Source organism: Oncorhynchus mykiss, chromosome 5 (assembly GCF_057628025.1).
Source record: "Oncorhynchus mykiss isolate SJ-2025 chromosome 5, ASM5762802v1, whole genome shotgun sequence".
Classification (NCBI taxonomy): domain Eukaryota; kingdom Metazoa; phylum Chordata; class Actinopteri; order Salmoniformes; family Salmonidae; genus Oncorhynchus; species Oncorhynchus mykiss.
In genome coordinates this window covers 5,132,501-5,149,466 of record NC_143026.1, presented here as the reverse complement: position 1 = coordinate 5,149,466, position 16,966 = coordinate 5,132,501, and the positions used below count along the sequence as shown (strand labels likewise).

General features: G+C 45.7%; 1 protein-coding gene across 4 annotated transcripts in view; it reads left to right on the top strand.

Annotated features, from left to right (window-relative positions):
• LOC110524934 (uncharacterized) overlaps positions 1-16,966 on the top strand; it is a 112,650-nt gene that overhangs the window by 41,202 nt on the left and 54,482 nt on the right. For 2 of the 4 annotated variants that reach the window (XM_090233607.1, XM_090233609.1), the window contains exon 3: positions 15,961-16,784. The gene's annotated coding sequence lies outside the window, so the exon portion shown is untranslated. The remainder of the gene's footprint in view (positions 1-15,960; positions 16,785-16,966) is intronic. The other 2 variants (XM_090233608.1, XM_090233610.1) reach the window with 1 other exon arrangement.

Genomic DNA, 16,966 nt, shown 5'->3' with positions numbered 1-16,966 from the left:
CACCACACCATGACACCACTACACCATGACACCACTACACCACTACACCACCACACCACTACACCATGACACCACTACACCATGACACCACCACACCATGCCACCACCACACCATGACACCATCACACCATGACACCACCACACCAGCACACCGTGACACCACGACACCACCACACCATGACACAACCACACCATTACACCACCACATGACACCTCCACACCATGACACCACCACACCATGACATCATGACACCACCACACCATGACATCATGACACCATTACACCACCACATGACACCTCCACACCATGACACCAATACACCACCACACCATGCCACCACCACACCAGACACCACCACACCATGACACCATCACACCATGACACCACCACACCAGCACACCATGACACCATGACACCACCACACCATGACACCACCACACCATTACACCACCACATGACACCTCCACACCATGACACCACCACACCATGACACCATGACACCACCACACCACTACACCATGACATCATGACACTACCACACCATGACATCATGACACCATTACACCACCACATGCCACCTCCACACCACGACACCACTACACCACCACACCATGCTACCACCACACCAGACACCACCACACCATGACACCACCACACCATGACACCACTACACCATGTCATCATGACACCACTACACCATGACATCATGACACTACCACACCATTACACCACCACATGACACCTCCACAACATGACACCACCACACCATGACACCACCACACCTTGCCACCACCACACCATGACACCACCACACCAGCACACCATGACACCAAGACACCACCATGACACCACCACACCATGACACCATCACACCATGACACCACCACACCAGCACACTGTGACACCACGACACCACTATGACACCACCACACCATTACACCACCACATGACACCTCCAAACCATGACACCACCACACCATGACATCATGACACCACCACACCACTACACCATGACATCATGACACCATGACACCGCCACACCATGACACCACCACACCATGACTCCATGACACCACCACACCATGACACCACTACACCACTACACCATGACACCACCACACCATGACACCTCCACACCATGACACCACCACACCATGACACCACCACACCATGCCACCACCACACCATGACACCATCACACCATGACACCACCACACCAGCACACCGTGACACCACGACACCACCATAACACCACCACGCCATGACACCACCACACCATTACACCACCACATGACACCTCCACACCATGACACCACTACACCACCACACCACCACCACACCAGACACCACCACACCATGACACCATCACACCATGACACCACCACACCAGCACACCATGACACCACCACACCATTACACCACCACATGACGCCTCCACACCATGATACCACCACACCATGACACCATGACACCACCACACCACTACACCATGACATCATGACACTACCACACCATGACACCACCACACCATGACATCATGACACCATTACACCACCACATGCCACCTCCACACCACGACACCACTACACCACCACACCATGCCACCACCACCCCAGACACCACCACACCATGACACCACCACACCATGTCACCACCACACCATGTCATCATGACACCACTACACCATGACATCATGACACTACCACACCATTACACCACCACATGACACCTCCACACCATGACACCACCACACCATGACACCACCACACCAGCACACCATGACACCACGACACCACCATGACACCACCACACCATGTCATCATGACACCACTACACCATGACATCATGACACTACCACACCATTACACCACCACATGACACCTCCACACCATGACACCACTACACCATGACACCACCGCACCATGACACCACCACACCATGACAACACCACACCATGACACCACCACATCATGACACCATGACACCACCACATCATGACACCGTGACACCACTACAACATGACACCATGACACCACTACAACATGACACCACCACACCATGACACCACCACACCACCATGATATCACCACACCATGACACCACCACACCATGACACCACCATGACATCACCACACCATGACACCACCACACCATGACACCACCACACCACCATGACATCACCACACCATGACACCACCACACCATGACACCACCACACCACCATGACATCACCACACCACCACACCATGACACCACCACACCACCATGACATCACCACACCATGACATCACCACACCACCACACCACCATGACACCACCACCACACCATGACATCACCACACCATGACATCACCACACCACCACACCACCATGACATCACCACACCATGACACCATGACACCACCACAACACCACACCACCATGACATCACCACACCACCACACCATGACACCACCACACCACCATGACATCACCACACCATGACATCACCACACCACCACACCACCATGACACCACCACCACACCATGACATCACCACACCATGACATCACCACACCACCACACCATGACATCACCACCACACCATGACATCACCACATCACCACACCACCATGACACCACCACACCATGACACCACCACACCACCACACCATGACATCACCACCACACCATGACATCACCACACCACCACACCACCATGACACCACCACCACACCATGACACCACCACACCACCACACCACCATGACACCACTACACCATGACACCACTACACCATGACACCACCACACCACCATGACACCACCACACCACCATGACACCACCACACCACCATGACACCACTACACCATGACACCACCACCACACCATGACACCGCCACTCTTCTTTTAGCTGTAGTTGTTGGCTGATAACATAGTAGGGTTCAAGAGGATTTGTTTGCGGTGATGTATGGTTTTATACTAGCTGCTTGTGCTAACATAAAGCCAGATAACTAAGTTGTTTGTTGTCAAAGCTATAGCTGGGTGTGGGGCAGGCCTGTTGTGGTGATTTGTAGTGAATCCACGCTTTTATAAAAGTTGGTTCTGGACAGGTAAAGCTGACTCAGGTTATTACCTGTTTGTGTCTCCATTGTTTCAGGTACAGTATCTTGATGTGGTGGTGGCTGGATTAAATGCTAGTTTTCACTGCTCTAGGTTTTAGCAGTGTAACATGTAAACTGACTATGTTATGACAGCAACGTGTTTCATTGCAAAGATAAACACTATCCTGTTGGTGCTTGTCTGTCAGTGTGGTCACAGACTTAGTTTCTCTGCAGGATGAGTAAATAGATCCACCCTGTAGATTCACACAAACCCTGCTAGTGCCAGGATGTGATTATGGTGCTGGGTGGGGCTCAGAGCTGCCAACAGAACAGAACCTGACTAACAGCTTTCCAGACTGATACTTTATTAATGTTTTTTTTTTTCCCCAAAGTATTTTCTTTAATTATAGGTTTGGGAAATGGTTCAGGTCACTCGAGGTCTGCACCACCCAATGATGATCCGTGTTCACCAAGCCTATCCTCCCTCTACTCGGTGTGGATCGTGGATGTGCTGCTGGGCGGGGCTTCAGAGCTGCCAACAGAACAAACAGCTTTCAGACTGGTGTCATGAAAGCTGATGATTAATCTAAATTAAATTATTTTCAAAGCACTTACTTGCATTAAAGTGGAACTGACTGAAATTTTAGCCTCGCGAAATCTCATTAAAATCTGTTCATATACTCCCCTCAGGAATGATAAGACATATCTTTGAACATTTTCTGACTAGTGAGCACTGAGATATGGTCATCTTCACGTTTTCATAAATTCTTAGAATTACGTACACGAATGCATTTGTGACAAATCTATAGCAATATACAGTGGGAAAGCGGTCGTGCGTTTGGACAATTAGTAGACACTGCAGTAAATTAAACCTAATAAAAACACCTGCCTCGTCCAGGACCAGAGTCTATGCAAACCGGTGCAGCACAGCCAATCAGAGCTACAGTAGGCCTATATGCAAACCGGTGCAGCGCAGCCAATCAGAGCTACAGTAGGCCTATATGCAAACCGGTGCAGCGCAGCCAATCAGAGCTACAGTAGGCCTATATGCAAACCGGTGCAGCGCAGCCAATCAGAGCTACAGCAGGCCTATATGCAAACCGGTGCAGCGCAGCCAATCAGAGCTACAGTAGGCCTATATGCAAACCGGTGCAGCGCAGCCAATCAGAGCTACAGTAGGCCTATATGCAAACTGGTGCAGCACAGCCAATCAGAGCTACAGTAGGCCTATATGCAAACTGGTGCAGCACAGCCAATCAGAGCTACAGTAGGCCTATATGCAAACTGATGCAGCACAGCAAATCAGAGCTACAGTAGGCCTATATGCAAACTGGTGCAGCACAGCCAATCAGAGCTACAGCAGGCCTATATGCAAACCGGTGCAGCACAGCCAATCAGAGCTACAGTAGGCCTATATGCAAACCGGTGCAGCGCAGCCAATCAGAGCTACAGTAGGCCTATATGCAAACTGGTGCAGCACAGCCAATCAGAGCTACAGTAGGCCTATATGCAAACTGGTGCAGCACAGCCAATCAGAGCTACAGTAGGCCTATATGCAAACAAGCCATTTGCCAAACAGACCTGGCATCATTGACTTTGAACTGGACTGTGTGTTTACAGGCAGTCGGGTCTGTCATCATTCACTATGAACTGGACTGTGTGTTAACAGGAAGTAGGGCCTGTCATCATTCACTTTGAACTGGACTGTGTGTTTACAGGCAGTAGGGCCTGTCATCATTCACTTTGAACTGGACTGTGTGTTTACAGGCAGTAGGGTCTGACATCATTCACTTTGAACTGGACTGTGTGTTTACAGGCAGTAGGGCCTGACATCATTCACTTTGAACTGGACTGTGTGTTTACAGGCAGTAGGGCCTGCCATCACTCACTTTGAACTGGACTGTGTGTTTACAGGCAGTAGGGTCTGTCATCATTCACTTTGAACTGGACTGTGTGTTAACAGGAAGTAGGGCCTGTCATCATTCACTATGAACTGGACTGTGTGTTTACAGGCAGTAGGGCCTGTCATCATTCACTTTGAACTGGACTGTGTGTTTACAGGCAGTAGGGCCTGTCATCATTCACTTTGAACTGGACTGTGTGTTTACAGGCAGTAGGGTCTGACATCATTCACTTTGAACTGGACTGTGTGTTTACAGGCAGTAGGGCCTGTCATCATTCACTTTGAACTGGACTGTGTGTTTACAGGCAGTAGGGCCTGTCATCATTCACTTTGAACTGGACTGTGTGTTTACAGGCAGTAGGGTCTGACATCATTCACTTTGAACTGGACTGTGTGTTTACAGGCAGTAGGGACTGTCATCATTCACTATGAACTGGACTGTGTGTTTACAGGCAGTAGGGTCTGTCATCATTCACTATGAACTGGACTGTGTGTTTACAGGAAGTAGGGCCTGCCATCATTCACTATGAACTGGACTGTGTGTTTACAGGAAGTAGGGCCTGCCATCATTCACTTTGAACTGGACTGTGTGTTTACAGGCAGTAGGAACAGCGTGACTTTAGGTCATTAGAACACATTCACCAAAAGCCACAAAATAATGAATTTCTGCAAATATGTCTCAAAATAGCACCGTACTCCTCTTACATTTGGGAACTGTACATGTACAATGTGTATCAGATCAAGGTAAAGCACATCAATAGGCTCAGTTCAAGCCAAGGGTGTGTCATCGTCTTCTGGGAAAACCTGCAGTTTACTTCTGGGGCTCGGTGGTGCCAAGGTGCCAATGTCTCGGTGCCATCATACTGTAGTGCAGTGGTTCTCCAACCTCTCATTGGGGACCCCATTCCATGGATTTGATCCATTCCAGAGCTAGCACACCTGATTCAACTTGTCGACTAATCATCAAGCCCTTGAATGGGTGAATCAGTTGAGCCTGTTCAGAGCTACGACAACATTGTGACATGTCTGGTCCCCTCTCGTGGACCACTGCTGCAGCAAAGTAATATGTCTTACAGTTATATTGTATATATATATATATATAGTTGACTTTTACACCTTAGTCAAATACATTTAAACTCAGTTTTTCACCATTTCTGACATTTAATCCTAGTAAAAAATTCCCTGTCTTAGGTCAGTTAGGATCACTACTTTATTTTCAGAATAATAGTAGAGAAAATTATTTATTTCAGCTTTTATTTCTTTCATCACATTCCCAGTGGGTCAGAAGTTTACATACACTCATTTAGTATTTGGTAGTCGTTGCCTTTAAATTGTTTAACTTGGGTCAAACGTTTCGGGTAGCCTTCCACAAGCTTCCCACAATAAGTTGGGTGAATTTTGGCCCATTCCTCCTGACAGAGTTGTGTAACTGAGTCTGGTTTTTAGGCCTCCTTGCTCGCACACACTTTTTCAGTTCTGCCCACAAATTTTCTATGGGATTGAGGTCAGGGCTTTGTGATGGACACTCCAATACCTTGACTTTGTTGTCCCTAAGCCATTTTGCCACAACTTTGGAAGTATGCTTGGAGTCATTGTCTATTTGGAAGACACATTTGTGGCCAAGCTTTAACTTCCTGACTGATGTCTTGAGATGTTGCTTCAATATATCCACATAATTTTCCCCCCTCATGATGCCGTCTATTTTGTGAAGTGCACCAGTCCCTCCTGCAGCAAAGCACCCCCACAACATGATGCTGCCACCCCCATGCTTCACGGTTGGGATGGTGTTCTTCGGCTTGCAAGCCTCCCCCTTTTCCTCCAAGCATAACGGTGGTCATTATGGCCAAACAGTTCTATTTTTGCTTCAGACCAGAGGACATTTCTCCAAAAAGTTTGATCTTTGTCCCCATGTGCAGTTGCAAACCGTAGTCTGGCTTTTTTTATGGCGGTTTTGGAGCAGTGGCTTCTTCCTTGCTGAGCGGCATTTCAGGTTATGTCGATATAGGACTCGTTTTACTGTGGATATAGATACTTTTGTACCCGTTTCCTCCAGCATCTTCACAAGGTCCTTTGCTGTTGTTCGGGGATTGATTTGCACTTTTCGCACCAAAGTACGTTCATCTCTAGGAGACAGAACGTGTCTCCTTCCTGAACGGTATGACGGCTGCGTGGTCCCATGGTGTTTATACTTGCGTACTATTGTTTGTACAGATGAACGTGGTACTTTCAGGCATTTGGAAATGGCTCCCAAGGATGAACCAGACTTGTGGAGGTCTACATTTTTTTCTGAGGTCTTGGCTGATATCTTTTGATTTTCACATGATGTCATGCAAAGAGGCACTGAGTTTGAAAGAAGGCCTTGAAATACATCCACAGGTACACCTCCAATTGACTCAAATGATGTCAATTAGCCTATCAGAAGCTTCGAAAGCCATGACATAATTTTCTGGATTTTTCCAAGCTGTCACAGTCAACTTAGTGTATGCTGTTTAAAGGCACAGCCAACTTCTGACCCACTGGAATTGTGATACAGTGAATTATAAGTGAAATAATCTGTCTGTAAACAATTATTGGGAAAAATTATTTGTGTCATGCACATAGTAGTCCTAACCGACTTGCAAAAACTATCGTTTGTAAACAAGAAATTTGTGGAGTGGTTGAAAAATGAGTTTTAATGACTCCAACCTAAGTGTATGTAAACATCCGACTTCAACTGTATATACAGTTGAAGTCGGATGTTTACATACACTTGGGTTGGAGTCATTAAAACTCATTTTTCAACCCCTCCACAAATGGACACTCATTCAAGTTATTTTCACTATTTTCTACATGCCCAGGGTCAAAGGTGAAGCCGGAACTGGGTTAGTAACTGCCGATCCGATGTTCAAAAGTTATTATTAGTTATAAGAAATGATAGATAAAGTAAAGTAAAGATAAACACCAAACGAATCACAGGGAAGATGGGTCGAACCTCGCAAAATGGCGGTTCCTTCAGTTCCTGTACGTTACCACCATCACTCCATGAGTTGTTGGCTCAGGAAGGCCACCAAAAATTCTGAGATTTCCATACCCAACTATAACATCTTCCGTCAAGATAGAACTGCCAAAGGGGGAGGAGTTGCAGTCTACTGCAGAGATAGCCTGCAAAGTAATGTCATACTCTCCAGGTCCATACCCAAACAGTTCGAACTACTAATTTTGAAAATTACTCTCTCCAGAAATAAGTCTCTCACTGTTGCCGCCTGCTACCGACCCCCCTCAGCTCCCAGCTGTGCCCTGGACACCATTTGTGAATTGATCGCCCCCCATCTAGCTTCAGAGTTTGTTCTGTTAGGTGACCTAAACTGGGATATGCTTAACACCCCGGCAGTCCTACAATCTAAGCTAGATGCCCTCAATCTCACTCAAATCATCAAGGAACCCACCAGGTACAACCCTAACTCTGTAAACAAGGGCACCCTCATTGACGTCATCCTGACCAACTGGCCCTCCAAATACACCTCCGCTGTCTACAACCAGGATCTCAGCGATCACTGCCTCATTGCCTGTATCCGCTACGGAGCCGCAGTCAAACGACCACCCCTCATCACTGTCAAACGCTCCCTAAAACACTTCTGTGAGCAGGCCTTTCTAATCGACCTGGCCCGGGTATCCTGGAAGGACATTGACCTCATCCCGTCAGTTGAGGATGCCTGGTCTTTCTTTAAAAGTAACTTCCTCACCATTTTAGATAAGCATGCTCCGTTCAAAAAATGCAGAACTAAGAACAGATATAGCCCCTGGTTCACTCCAGACCTGACTGCCCTCGACCAGCACAAAAACATCCTGTGGCGGACTGCGCTAACATCGAATAGTCCCCGCGATATGCAACTGTTCAGGGAAGTCAGGAACCAATACACACAGTCAGTCAGGAAAGCTAAAGCCAACTTCTTCAGGCAGAAGTTTGCATCCTGTAGCTCCAACTCCAAAAAGTTCTGGGACACTGTGAAGTCCATGGAGAACAAGAGCACCTCCTCCCAGCTGCCCACTGCACTGAGACTAGGTAACATGGTCACCACCGATAAATCCATGATTATCGAAAACTTCAACAAGCATTTCTCAACGGCTGGCCATGCCTTCCGCCTGGCTACTCCAACCTCGGACAACAGCTCCCCCCCCCCCGCAGCTACTCGCCCAAGCCTCTCCAGGTTCTCCTTTACCCAAATCCAGATAGCAGATGTCCTGAAAGAGCTGCAAAACCTGGACCCGTACAAATCAGCTGGGCTGGACAATCTGGACCCTCTATTCCTGAAACTATCCGCCGCCATTGTCGCAACCCCTATTACCAGCCTGTTCAACCTCTCTTTCATATCGTCTGAGATCCCCAAGGATTGGAAAGCTGCCGCAGTCATCCCCCTCTTCAAAGGGGGCGACACCCTGGACCCAAACTGTTACAGACCTATATCCATCCTGCCCTGCCTATCTAAGGTCTTCGAAAGCCAAGTCAACAAACAGGTCACTGACCATCTTGAATCCCACCGTACCTTCTCCGCTGTGCAATCTGGTTTCCGAGCCGGTCACGGGTGTACCTCAGCCACGCTCAAGGTACTAAACGATATCATAACCGCCATCGATAAAAGACAGTACTGTGCAGCCGTCTTCATAGACCTTGCCAAGGCTTTCGACTCTGTCAATCACCGTATTCTTATCGGCAGACTCAGTAGCCTCGGTTTTTCGGATGACTGCCTTGCCTGGTTCACCAATTACTTTGCAGACAGAGTTCAGTGTGTCAAATCGGAGGGCATGCTGTCCGGTCCTCTGGCAGTCTCTATGGGGGTGCCACAGGGTTCAATTCTCGGGCCGACTCTTTTCTCTGTATATATCAATGATGTTTCTCATGCTGCGGGCGATTCCCTGATCCACCTCTACGCAGACGACACCATTCTATATACTTCCGGCCCGTCCTTGGACACTGTGCTATCTAACCTCCAAACGAGCTTCAATGCCATACAGCACTCCTTCCGTGGCCTCCAACTGCTCTTAAACGCTAGTAAAACCAAATGCATGCTTTTCAACCGTTCGCTGCCTGCACCCGCACGCCTGACCAGCATCACCACCCTGGATGGTTCCGACCTTGAATATGTGGACATCTATAAGTACCTAGGTGTCTGGCTAGACTCTAAACTCTCCTTCCAGACCCATATCAAACATCTCCAATCGAAAATCAAATCAAGAGTCGGCTTTCTATTCCGCAACAAAGCCTCCTTCACTCACGCCGCCAAACTTACCCTAGTAAAACTGACTATCCTACCGATCCTCGACTTCGGCGACGTCATCTACAAAATTGCTTCCAACACTCTACTCAGCAAACTGGATGCAGTTTATCACAGTGCCATCCGTTTTGTCACTAAAGCACCTTATACCACCCACCACTGCGACTTGTATGCTCTAGTCGGCTGGCCCTCGCTACATATTCGTCGCCAGACCCACTGGCTCCAGGTCATCTACAAGTCCATGCTAGGTAAAGCTCCGCCTTATCTCAGTTCACTGGTTACGATGGCAACACCCATCCGTAGCACGCGCTCCAGCAGGTGTATCTCACTGATCATCCCTAAAGCCAACACCTCATTTGGCCGCCTTTCGTTCCAGTTCTCTGCTGCCTGTGACTGGAACGAATTGCAAAAATCGCTGAAGTTGGAGACTTTTATCTCCCTCACCAACTTCAAACATCTGCTATCTGAGCAGCTAACCGATCGCTGCAGCTGTACATAGTCTATTGGTAAATAGCCCACCCATTTTCACCTACCTCATCCCCATACTGTTTTTATTTATTTATTTTTATTTTTCTGCTCTTTTGCACACCAATATCTCTACCTGTACATAACCATCTGATCATTTATCACTCCAGTGTTAATCTGCATAATTGTAATTATTTGCCTACCTTCTCATGCCTTTTGCACACAATGTATATATAGACTCCCCTTTTTTCTACTGTGTTATTGACTTGTTAATTGTTTACTCCATGTGTAACTCTGTGTTGTCTGTTCACACTGCTATGCCTTATCTTGGCCAGGTCGCAGTTGCAAATGAGAACTTGTTCTCAACTAGCCTACCTGGTTAAATAAAGGTGAAATAAAAAAATAAAAAAAATAAAATAATCATAAAACAAACCTCTCCGCCTTTTTTTCCCCCAGAGAGTTATTTATTCCACGCAATGGACGGAGAACCCCTCTGGCTGAATGGACAGGGACGGTAAATCCAGAGAGAGTCATAATTCCGTAAAACAGAGTATGTTACAATATCTGATGTCTCTCTGGAAGAGGCTCCTCGCCCTGAGCTTGTCTACCTTATTCATTGTTTCATTATTTAAAGCTCATGATAAAATAATACGACCTCAGCATCTGTGCATCGGATGGCTAACACGAAGAAGAAAGACTAGAATGTCTATGTGCATCAGACGGCTGCTCTGCCAGCTAACACGAAGAAGAAAGACTAGAATGTCTCTGTGCATCAGACAGCTTCTCTGCCAGCTAACACGAAGAAGAAAGACTAGAATGTCTCTGTGCATCAGACGGCTTCTCTGCCAGCTAACACGAAGAAGAAAGACTAGAATGTCTCTGTGCATCAGACAGCTTCTCTGCCAGCTAACACGAAGAAGAAAGACTAGAATGTCTCTGTGCATCAGACAGCTTCTCTGCCAGCTAACATGAAGAAGAAAGACTAGAATGTCTCTGTGCATCAGACAGCTTCTCTGCAAGCTAACACGAAGAAGAAAGACTAGAATGTCTCTGTGCATCAGACAGCTTCTCTGCCAGCTAACATGAAGAAGAAAGACTAGAATGTCTCTGTGCATCAGACAGCTTCTCTGCAAGCTAACACGAAGAAGAAAGACTAGAATGTCTCTGTGCATCAGACAGCTTCTCTGCCAGCTAACACAAAGAAGAAAGACTAGAATGTGTCTGTGCATCAGACAGCTTCTCTGCAAGCTAACACAAAGAAGAAAGACTAGAATGTCTCTGTGCATCAGACAGCTTCTCTGCCAGCTAACACGAAGAAGAAAGACTAGAATGTCTCTGTGCATCAGACAGCTTCTCTGCCAGCTAACACGAAGAAGAAAGACTAGTGTCTGTGTGCATCAGACAGCTTCTCTGCCAGCTAACACGAAGAAGAAAGACTAGAATGTCTCTGTGCATCAGACAGCTTCTCTGCCAGCTAACACGAAGAAGAAAGACTAGTGTCTGTGTGCATCAGACAGCTTCTCTGCCAGCTAACACGAAGAAGAAAGACTAGAATGTCTCTGTGCATCAGACAGCTTCTCTGCCAGCTAACACGAAGAAGAAAGACTAGTGTCTGTGTGTTAGCCTTTTGTTCTTACTCAGATACATAAAACTACATGCTGGAACTGCAGGGTCCCTACTTACGACAAATTAGATCTGTTTATTTATTTATTTATTTATTTATTATTCATTAAGGTCATGAATAACATTTGTAAATACCATTATGAATCCCTTTAAACATAGAGTTGTGAAAAAAAAATAGTACTCACCATTCTAAGTAACAGAGGTTTATATCTATTAACCCTTCGAGCCACCAACATATTTTACGTATACATGGATTACCGAAGGGGTCATCTTGAAGAAACTATTGGACAAAGCAACAATCAAAGCAAAATGTAAACGTATATCTTATTAAAACGTCACATGGGAATAATGATGTCTACAATGTATAAATAACCAAAACACAGTCTTTACATGTACACGTTACAGCACCGTGAATGTGCCATGGTTGACAGGTTGCTAACAGTAACCCAGTATAGAGGAGTAGTCGACATTCACAATATTATACATTCACAATAGTATACATTCACAATATTATACATTCACAATAGTATACATTCACAATATTATACATTCACAATAGTATACATTCACAATATTATACATTCACAATAGTATACATTCACAATAGTATACATTCACAATAGTATACATTCACAATAGTATACATTCACAATAGTATACATTCACAATAGTATACATTCACAATAGTATACATTCACAATAGTATACATTCACAATAGTATACATTCACAATAGTATACATTCACAATAGTATACATTCACAATAGTATACATTCACAATATTATACATTCACAATAGTATACATTCACAATAGTATACATTCACAATAGTATACATTCACAATATTATACATTCACAATAGTATACATTCACAATAGTATACATTCACAATAGTATACATTCACAATAGTATACATTCACAATAGTATACATTCACAATAGTATACATTCACAATAGTATACATTCACAATAGTATACATTCACAATAGTATACATTCACAATAGTATACATTCACAATAGTATACATTCACAATAGTATACATTCACAATAGTATACATTCACAATAGTATACATTCACAATAGTATACATTCACAATAGTATACATTCACAATACTATACATTCACAATATTATACATTCACAATAGTATACATTCACAATAGTATACATTCACAATATTATACATTCACAATATTATACATTCACAATAGTATACATTCACAATAATATACATTCATTAATAGTATGAATTATAATTCATTTAAAAAGTACTAAAACATACATTTATTCCATATGACAGGGATTTTAAAAACCTTTACACAATGAATGCTTGATTTGATAAAAACATATAGCAGGCTATGAGTGTTGGAAGAATGTGCACAATTTTCACTCACAATTCTGGAGTGATCTGTGTTCATATATATCCACTATAATGATGTGCTATTTATGTTTTTTTCTCTAAGCGTTTGAGGAGCATGACAGCTGGCGATCAGCTCTGCGTGAGCCCGCCGTGTGTGTGTGTGTGTGAGTGTATCACTGCTGCATGCTGGGTAGACCTCGTTTCCAACGCCGCATAAACAAAAGGTTAATGAGGGTTCACGGGCCTCACTGCTTTTTGTTTATCCCTTCAGCAGATGCCAACAGATTTACACACACACACACACACACACACACACACACACACACACACACACACACACACACACACACACACACACACACACACACACACACACACACACACACACACACACACAGACACACACAGACACAGAAACACACACAGACACAGACACACACACACAGAAACAGAAACACACACAGACACAGACACACACACAGACACAGACACACACACAGACACAGACACAGAGGACAGAGACAGACACAGACACACACACACACAGACACAGAGGACAGAGACAGACACAGACACACACACAGAGGACAGAGACACACATACACACACACACACACACACACACACACACACACACACACACTCAGAGCAGATCTACATGGAATTCAGCCCTGATCACTGGAGTCCTGTGTTCTATATTTTAAGCCAAGCAGCTAGAGGAACACACACCCACCGCGACCATTTCTCAATGTAATTACTGCAGTTCATGGATAGATATCGGCTACTTCCTGACTTAAATAAATTGATTTTTACGTCTCATCATGTTTTCCTGTTTTTAGTTCTGGCTCATTTGATAGATATGCATTGTTTTAGCAATTTATCTTGATTTAATAATAATTTATCTTTATCTTTATCTACTGATCAAGTGATCAAAGCAATTGTGGGATGGATTGTTTTTATTTATTATTGATTGTTCTATTGTGGATGTTTTCACTGAATGTTCATGCTTTCCTGATGTTCTGCGGTTGTGGCCAAGGTGGCCAAGGTTTCAAATGGTCGTTATGAGAGACTTGTGATGTTCATTTTCATCAAGGACTTTCATATGGATGTTACTACTTCCCTCAAACCCACACGTCAGGTTTTTATCTTTCTGTGTCACTCATAAAACTGTATGTGGATGATGAAATACTGCCCTCCAGTGGAGAGATTACCAATCAACACCACGTTTTCCCCCCTCATTGTGTTGAGAGTGTAACGGTCTTCATTTTGAGTAGTAGTCGTGTCTTTGAGAAAAGTCAGACTTTCTGCTATGAATGATGAATCATTGATTTGACAAGTACTGTTTTTAGAGTTTTTATGTCTACGATATATCATTGTGGTATTTGCTTTGGGACACACTAATTTATGTTCTTCCTTTAGCCTTGTCTTTCTGTGTCCTTAAGGAAATGTCACTTTGGCCAAGGAAAAATTTTCCATAGTTACCATAGTCCCCGGTCTCACGTTACCATAGTTCCCGGTCTCACGTTACCATAGTCCCCGGTCTCACGTTACCATAGTCCCCGGTCTCACGTTACCATAGTCAGTCCCCGGTCTCACGTTACCATAGTCCCCGGTCTCACGTTACCATAGTCCCCGGTCTCACGTTACCATAGTCCCCGGTCTCACGTTGCCATAGTCCCCGGTCTCACGTTACCATAGTCCCCTGTCTCACGTTACCATAGTCCCCTGTCTCACGTTACCATAGTCCCCGGTCTCTAGTTACCATAGTTCCCGGTCTCACGTTACCATAGTTCCCGGTCTCACGTTACCATAGTCCCCAGTCTCACGTTACCATAGTCCCCGGTTTCACGTTACCATAGTCCCCAGTCTCACGTTACCATAGTCCCCGGTCTCACGTTACCATAGTCCCCGGTCTCACGTTACCATAGTCCCCAGTCTCACGTTACCATAGTCCCCGGTCTCACGTTATCATAGTCCCCGGTCTCTCGTTACCATAGTTCCCGGTCTCACGTTACCATAGTCCCCAGTCTCACGTTACCATAGTTCCCGGTCTCATGTTACCATAGTCCCCAGTCTCACGTTACCATAGTCCCCAGTCTCACGTTACCATAGTCCCCAGTCTCACGTTACCATAGTCCCCAGTCTCGAATGCCAGGAGCCCTGTATGTACTGTAGATTCATCCCTCTCACACATAACAGGAGACTGGTTTCACATAACATTAGAAAGGCCTAATGCGGAAACAATGACAATAAACATTTCTGTGTTTCAGCCTGAAAGAGGTTCAACAACATCTGGAGCACCTGAGCTGAGTGACTTGGCAGGCCAGAGGAACGAGGTTGAGACACTCCTGAACTGAGCTGAGTGACAAGGCAGGCCAGAGAAACGAAGTTGAGACGCTCCTGAACTGAGCTGAGTGACAAGGCAGGCCAGAGAAACGAGGTTGAGACACTCCTGAACTGAGTGACTTGGCAGGCCAGAGGAACGAGGTTGAGACACTCCTGAACTGAGCTGAGTGACTTGGCAGGCCAGAGAAACGAGGTTGAGACGCTCCTGAACTGAGCTGAGTGACTTGGCAGGCCAGAGGAACGAGGTTGAGACACTCCTGAACTGAGTGACTTGGCAGGCCAGAGAAACGAGGTTGAGACGCTCCTGAACTGAGTGACTTGGCAGGCCACAGGAACGAGGTTGAGACACTCCTGAACTGAGCTGAGTGACTTGGCAGGCCACAGGAACGAGGTTGAGACACTCCTGAACTGAGCTGAGTGACTTGGCAGGCCACAGGAACGAGGTTGAGACACTCCTGAACTGAGCTGAGTGACTTGGCAGGCCACAGGAACGAGGTTGAGACGCTCCTGAACTGAGCTGAGTGACTTGGCAGGCCAGAGGAACGAGGTTGAGACGCTCCTGAACTGAGCTGAGTGACTTGGCAGGCCAGAGGAACGAGGTTGAGACACTCCTGAACTGAGCTGAGTGACTTGGCAGGCCAGAGGAACGAGGTTGAGACGCTCCTGAACTGAGCTGAGTGACTTGGCAGGCCAGAGGAACGAGGTTGAGACAACAGAGAGGCCCAAAACGTAGAGGCTTGTGAGTACTGTGAGTACTGTAACCTCTTGGTTGGGCTTTTCCATTATGGCTAGTCTAGTTTTTTGTATTGTCTAGACTCTAGAGGTAGCTCCTCTGTCCAGGCACTGTAATGACTGTGTGCTAATACGCGGTAGCATTTTATTTAAAGGGTACCTTCATAAGGGCTTCATAACACATTCATAAGAGCAGTG